The sequence below is a fragment of the Triturus cristatus genome, chromosome 7 (assembly GCF_964204655.1).
Source record: "Triturus cristatus chromosome 7, aTriCri1.1, whole genome shotgun sequence".
NCBI lineage: Eukaryota > Metazoa > Chordata > Amphibia > Caudata > Salamandridae > Triturus > Triturus cristatus.
Window position 1 is genome coordinate 547,256,891 of NC_140590.1, and position 5,514 is coordinate 547,262,404.

A 5,514-nucleotide genomic window follows, 5' to 3' on the forward strand; every position below is an offset into this window, starting at 1 on the left:
TTGGAAATAATTTTTTGTATTCAAGAGAAATTCAAATAATAAAGGCTGTCGCAATTTATAAATTCAATTGCAATGTGCAGAACGTGACTGTAGTGACCAGTGACATGTGATTAGTGATAAAGATAGTCCACTATATACAGAAACAATTTGTGCAAGAAAAAAGGGGGGGGGGCGAAGAGAGAATTCATAGATGTCCTTATTATTAGCACATATGCTTAATGATCCAATGACGAATTGGGCTGTGATCATAAGCGTTGTGTAGACATTTGTAATACGCCGACATTTCGACCCTATGTATAGCGCAAAAGTGGAATTGCGTCCAGGTGGGTCTTCCTCAGGGCAGGATGGTGGAGATGGCAGCCTAAGGGTTAATTTAAATGACAGAGTCAGGTGTGTGTTATAGAACAAAAGTGATTATTCCAATATATGGCTTTCAAGGGATGAAGCTTACCCAAAAGTGTATTAATAGGTATCCCTGCAAATGATGATTTCTTTGTCAGGTAAGGAGAATAGCTCATGAGGATCTCCACCAGCCGGTTTGGAGCCTATAGGGAGATAATAAACTAGATCACTAAATGAAAAAAGTTCTGTTGCTAATTATAACAGGCAACCGGGAGTTCTGCGACATACCTCAAAGATGTATTGTTTTCGACTTCCACCCGTCGGTTGGAGTCGTACTAGGGCCAGTCCGATATATTTCTAAAATAAATAAGGAGGAGTGCCTAAGTCATAGTTTAAAATAAACTTGACAGCGCGAGGCGCGCTTTGTTTAAAAGAGCCCTAATTAACTCTGACCGTGATCTGGAAGAGCCTGCGTCCGTCCGTGAATCAGTTCGGAAGTAAGGGGGGGCCCAAGGCACTGAGGCTATAAATAGTCTCTTTAACGTGAGACGGACGTGCACGCTGGCTCGTGTTTCGGGAGGCGTCATGTGGGTTAAAGCGTGTACGTATGGATGAAGCCGATCGGTTATCTTTCCACCGAATCGGGCTGTTGATCATGCGGAATGTATCCACTACTAGGCCTGTGGAGAAGCCCTGTTGCGCGCTTAGCATAAAGAATGGCATGCGTGTAGATAAAACATGGAAGGGCGCGAAAATATTGAACGCTGTGCAATTCTAATTAATGTTTAAAATAGTGGTACAATATGAAGAAATGTATTTACAAATTAGAACGGTATCCATTGCATGGTGGTATGGAAAGCAAAGGGTTAGAAACTTATAATCACTTTCAGAAATGAATTCTATTTGTACATTAGGCGTTGCACTGTTGCACTTCTTGACACAATTCACATGGCATGTTATAGTGCGTTGAGTTAACACAAATGGAGGTGCAATGATTCAAATACATAAATACTGTTGAAAATGAGGCGTGCCATAGTGCACTTCTTAATACATTTTACATGTAGATGACATACCATTTATACATTAGATTGCGCTTTTTTTACACTCTTGACACATTTGCTAATACTTCATCAATGTAAAAAATGGAAATGGGCTCAAGTATGGATGTACATTGCCACTAAGTACATGTTGGTTGGTGACGCTAAGTAGCTAGATCTAAAGTCTAACCATTTGCCTATAAGTTTCCTCAAGCTCATTTAACCCTGTGTTTACACAGTCTAGAGTGTGGATCCATCTGCATTCATTAAGGTTTAGTATTGAGACTAGGCTGCCTCCCCTGGGGTGCAGAGTGATTTTTTCCAAAACCCACCACTGTAAGTCATCCGCAGTGTGATTGTTCTGGGAGAAGTGCTCAACTAGTGGAGCCCCCTGGACCTTGCAGCGTACCCTGCTTTGATGCTTCAGAATCATGGTCTTGACCTTTTGGGTGGTTTGACCAACGTAAATCCAGTTACACGGGCATTGTATGGCGTAGATCACATTTTTACTATTGCGATTGCTATAATTTCGCAAATGGTAAGTTTTTCCCATGTGGTTAAATGATGACCAAATCAATGCAGAGTCACGCTTTGCAATTACAGCATTTAAAATGACCAATCAGGGGTGGTAGGTTGAGTTGCTGCCTAATGTCCAGAGGTTTTACAGTCTCCAAGTATGAGCTGACAACAAAGTCTTTGATATTCTTAGCTCTTTTAAAGGCAAAGAGAGGTTTTTCTTGGATCCCAATTTCAGTACCTAATAAGTTCCAATATTTTGTTAGTACCTTCTTTATTTCGTGGCTACATGTGTTGAACGCTGTAACACAAACCAACTTCTCAGTGTCGTCTATTGGTGGTTGTACCTCTAGAAGGGTTTCTCTTGAGCGGTACCAGGCCCGTTTTCTTGATCTGTTTATGAGGCTTTTAGGGTAACCACGATCCCTCAGTTTTTTGATCAGGACATCCGTCTCTCTGTAGAAGTCACTTCTTCTTGAACAATTTCGCCTTAGTCTTAAACATTGTCCGTAGGGTAGATTATCCCTAAGGCTTCTTGGATGGTGTGAGTCATATTTGAGAATGGTGTTACGTTCTGTAGGCTTCCTGTATAGTGTAGTGATGAGCCTTCCGTCTTCATTTAGCAGTGTGATATCTAAAAAATCGATAGTTTCATTGTTGTAGGACATGGTGAACTGGATGTCGACGGTCCGTGTATTCAGCCATGTTTTGAATTCACATAGTCTCTGTTCTGTCCCTGTCCACACCATCAGCACGTCGTCAATGTAACGCTTCCATACTGATATATTGTCCAGAAAGGGGTTTGAAGGGTCGTATAGGTATGTGTCTTCATAGTCATCCGTGTAGAGATTCGCTAGACTTGGGGCAAATCCAGCCCCCATAGCCACGCCTTTGCATTGTAGGTAGTAAGTGTTTTGAAAGACAAAATAGTTCTTCTTCATAGCTATTTTAAGTAACTCCACCAGGAATTCTGTGGGAATCCACACTGGGGCAGGCTTTTTGTCTAGTGTTCTCCTTATTACATCTATTGCGTGATTCTGGGGAATGCTTGTATACAAGGAGGACACGTCTAGTGTCGCTAGAAACTGTGCTTGTATATCAAATGGTTGGTTTTCTATCAGATGTATAGTGTGCATTGTGTCTCTCAGGTAGGATCGTGTCTCTGTCACAAACGGCTGCAGAAAGCTGTCTAGAAATTGATTCAGAGGTTCCAGGATTGAGCCACATCCTGACACAATCGGTCGGCCTGGTGGTTTTGGTAGGTTTTTATTTATTTTGGGGAGTGTGTATATGGTGGGTATCCTTGGTTCACTCTTGTTCAGAAAATTGTATTCATGTTGGGACAGAAAGCCTTCTGTCAAACCTTGATGTGTGAGAGACCGGATGAGTACAGAGATATCTTCGGTTGGATTCTTCCTGATCCGTTGGTAGCTGTCCATGCAGCTCAGTTGGTTGTTAATTTCTGTGATGTAATCCTGTGTGTTTTGAATTACCACGGCTCCACCTTTGTCTGCTGATTTCACAACGATTCAAAGGTCATGACTAAGAGAGTGCAGGGCCTATTTCTCATCCTTGCTGATATTGTGCTTGATGAATTTTTTGTTGTTAAGGAGATCCATAACTTCCTCCATCACAATTTTCTCATATGTGAGGATCTTTTCACTCATCAAGTAGGCTGCAGGTAGAAAGGTTGTAGCAGGTTTGAATTCAGTGGTTGTTAAGCGTTTTTTCCAATGTTAATTTTTCAGGAAGTGGTATTTCAGTCGTATTTTTCGGAAAAATTGTTGCAGTTCCAACTTGATGTTAAAGTTGTTGGGTGGAGTCGTCGGAATAAATGAAAGTCCTCTGGACAATATATCATGTTCGCTTTTTGTGAGTGTGTAGTCTGAAATATTGATGATGGGGTCTGTTGGGGTTAAATCAATCCGTGTGTCCAGGACCACCACTGTATTCTGTCCAGGTTCGTCCGAATCTGTAGTTGCTTCATCTTCTGTGGCAATTCTCTCCTCTGTGGCTAATGGATTAGCCGGATCTGCAACAGAAAGGGTTGTAAGGTCTCCTTCTGTGTTGTTCACGTCGGCTGTTGATTCAACTTCGGTTACACTAGTCTCATCTCTTTCCGCTAGGATTATTATGTGCGCACTTAAAGGTGGTCTTAGCTCTGTTCCATCAATGTTCGGTGTTACCATCTGTAAGTCTGTTACTATCTGTATGTCTGTTTATGGGAAAGAGGCCTTCACCCCCGGATTTGTTGTCGAACGCGCTCATCGTTCACTGGGCCCTCGCCCAAACCCAAGTTGTCCGCCAAGACCCATCATTGCGCACATAATAAACTTTCCGGACGGAGACACTGCACTACGCCTAGCCAGGGAGTAAGGAGTACTTACCTGGCAGGGCTCCACCGTTGCACTATATCCTGACTTTGCATAGAATAGATTTAACGCCTGAATATTTACATCTCGCCTCCTGAACCATTGCAATAATCTGGGCCTATGATATGGCATGCTATATCCTGCAAGGTTACGAGTAGACATTAATGGGCATTCCCGTATCTTTGACTCTACCGAAGTCCAGGAATTCTGCAGATCCTACAAAAACTCTGGCAGCCAGCAAAAAGACGATTGTGTTGGATCTCTCCTCCCCCCTCCCTCTCCTCCCCTCCCCCCACAGCGGTTCTGTTGCCAGTGTGAAACTTTTCTCCCACGACTAATCCACTCTACAGTTTTATATTGCAGTTTTGATATGTTAAAAGCAGCGTTACAAAGGTTGAGACCGAATTAGTATCTTATTTCTTAATTTTTCTATGAAGCTGGGCACTGTTTTGTGTTGCTTCCCCCCACGTGCACAGCACATTGGTAAAACCACTGATTGTACTGTATCGTCTTGTACATTTGCATTTCCAACTGGGATGTATACAGGATGCATTTGGTTATTGTCTAATTGGGTTGGCTCCTTGCATATTGGGACGCAAGGCTGGATGGGGGGAAGGGGATGTTCCGCAAATTGTTAATTACACTTTGATTAAAAAAAAAAAAGATGCCAGTGCTGGATAACTTGAGTTACAGGTAAGTAGCCATGGATCAGATAAAAAAAAAAAAACTGATTACAGTGTGCAACCAATTAAAATACTTTACAGATCTATGTATAAATAGGTCTATCTGATAGAGACTACTAGCCGCAGATTCCTTAACATAGAAATATCCCTAGGCATGAGACTGGATCCAGAAAACTTTCTTGCCCAGCATCTCTGCGCGCCGGGGGGCTGTACCACGCGACTCCGCTCCGACGTCCTTCGCGGGCGTGACGTCAGCGAGGTCACACAAGCCCCACCCCAGCACGCTGACGTCAGTTTTCTTCTTTTCCGCGTGCAACGTGGATCCGGATAGTGTTCCTGGCCTGTTTTCAGGCCCCCCTTTTTTTACGCTTTGCGTTTTCTGGTGAACAGTGTGCGACTGCCTTCGGGCTTCAAGACGTGCTCGTCTTGTGCACGCCAGATGTCGGCGACGGACCCTCACCCCATCTGTATGTGGTGTTTGGGGGAGCACCACAACTCCACGGACTGCAAGGCTTGTCAGCAGATGAAGCCGAAGTCCCGGCGGGAGCGCTGGATGAAACTCCT

At 43.4% G+C, this 5,514-nt stretch overlaps 1 long non-coding RNA gene across 1 annotated transcript; it reads right to left on the reverse strand.

Moving 5' to 3' along the window:
• Positions 1-227: 227 nt before the first annotated feature.
• Positions 228-719, reverse strand: LOC146810079 (uncharacterized). The gene is made up of 3 exons (XR_014966543.1): positions 631-719; positions 452-545; positions 228-361 (listed from the first exon to the last, which is right to left on the reverse strand). It is a non-coding gene; the product is annotated as an uncharacterized LOC146810079 (long non-coding RNA).
• Positions 720-5,514: the final 4,795 nt, after the last annotated feature.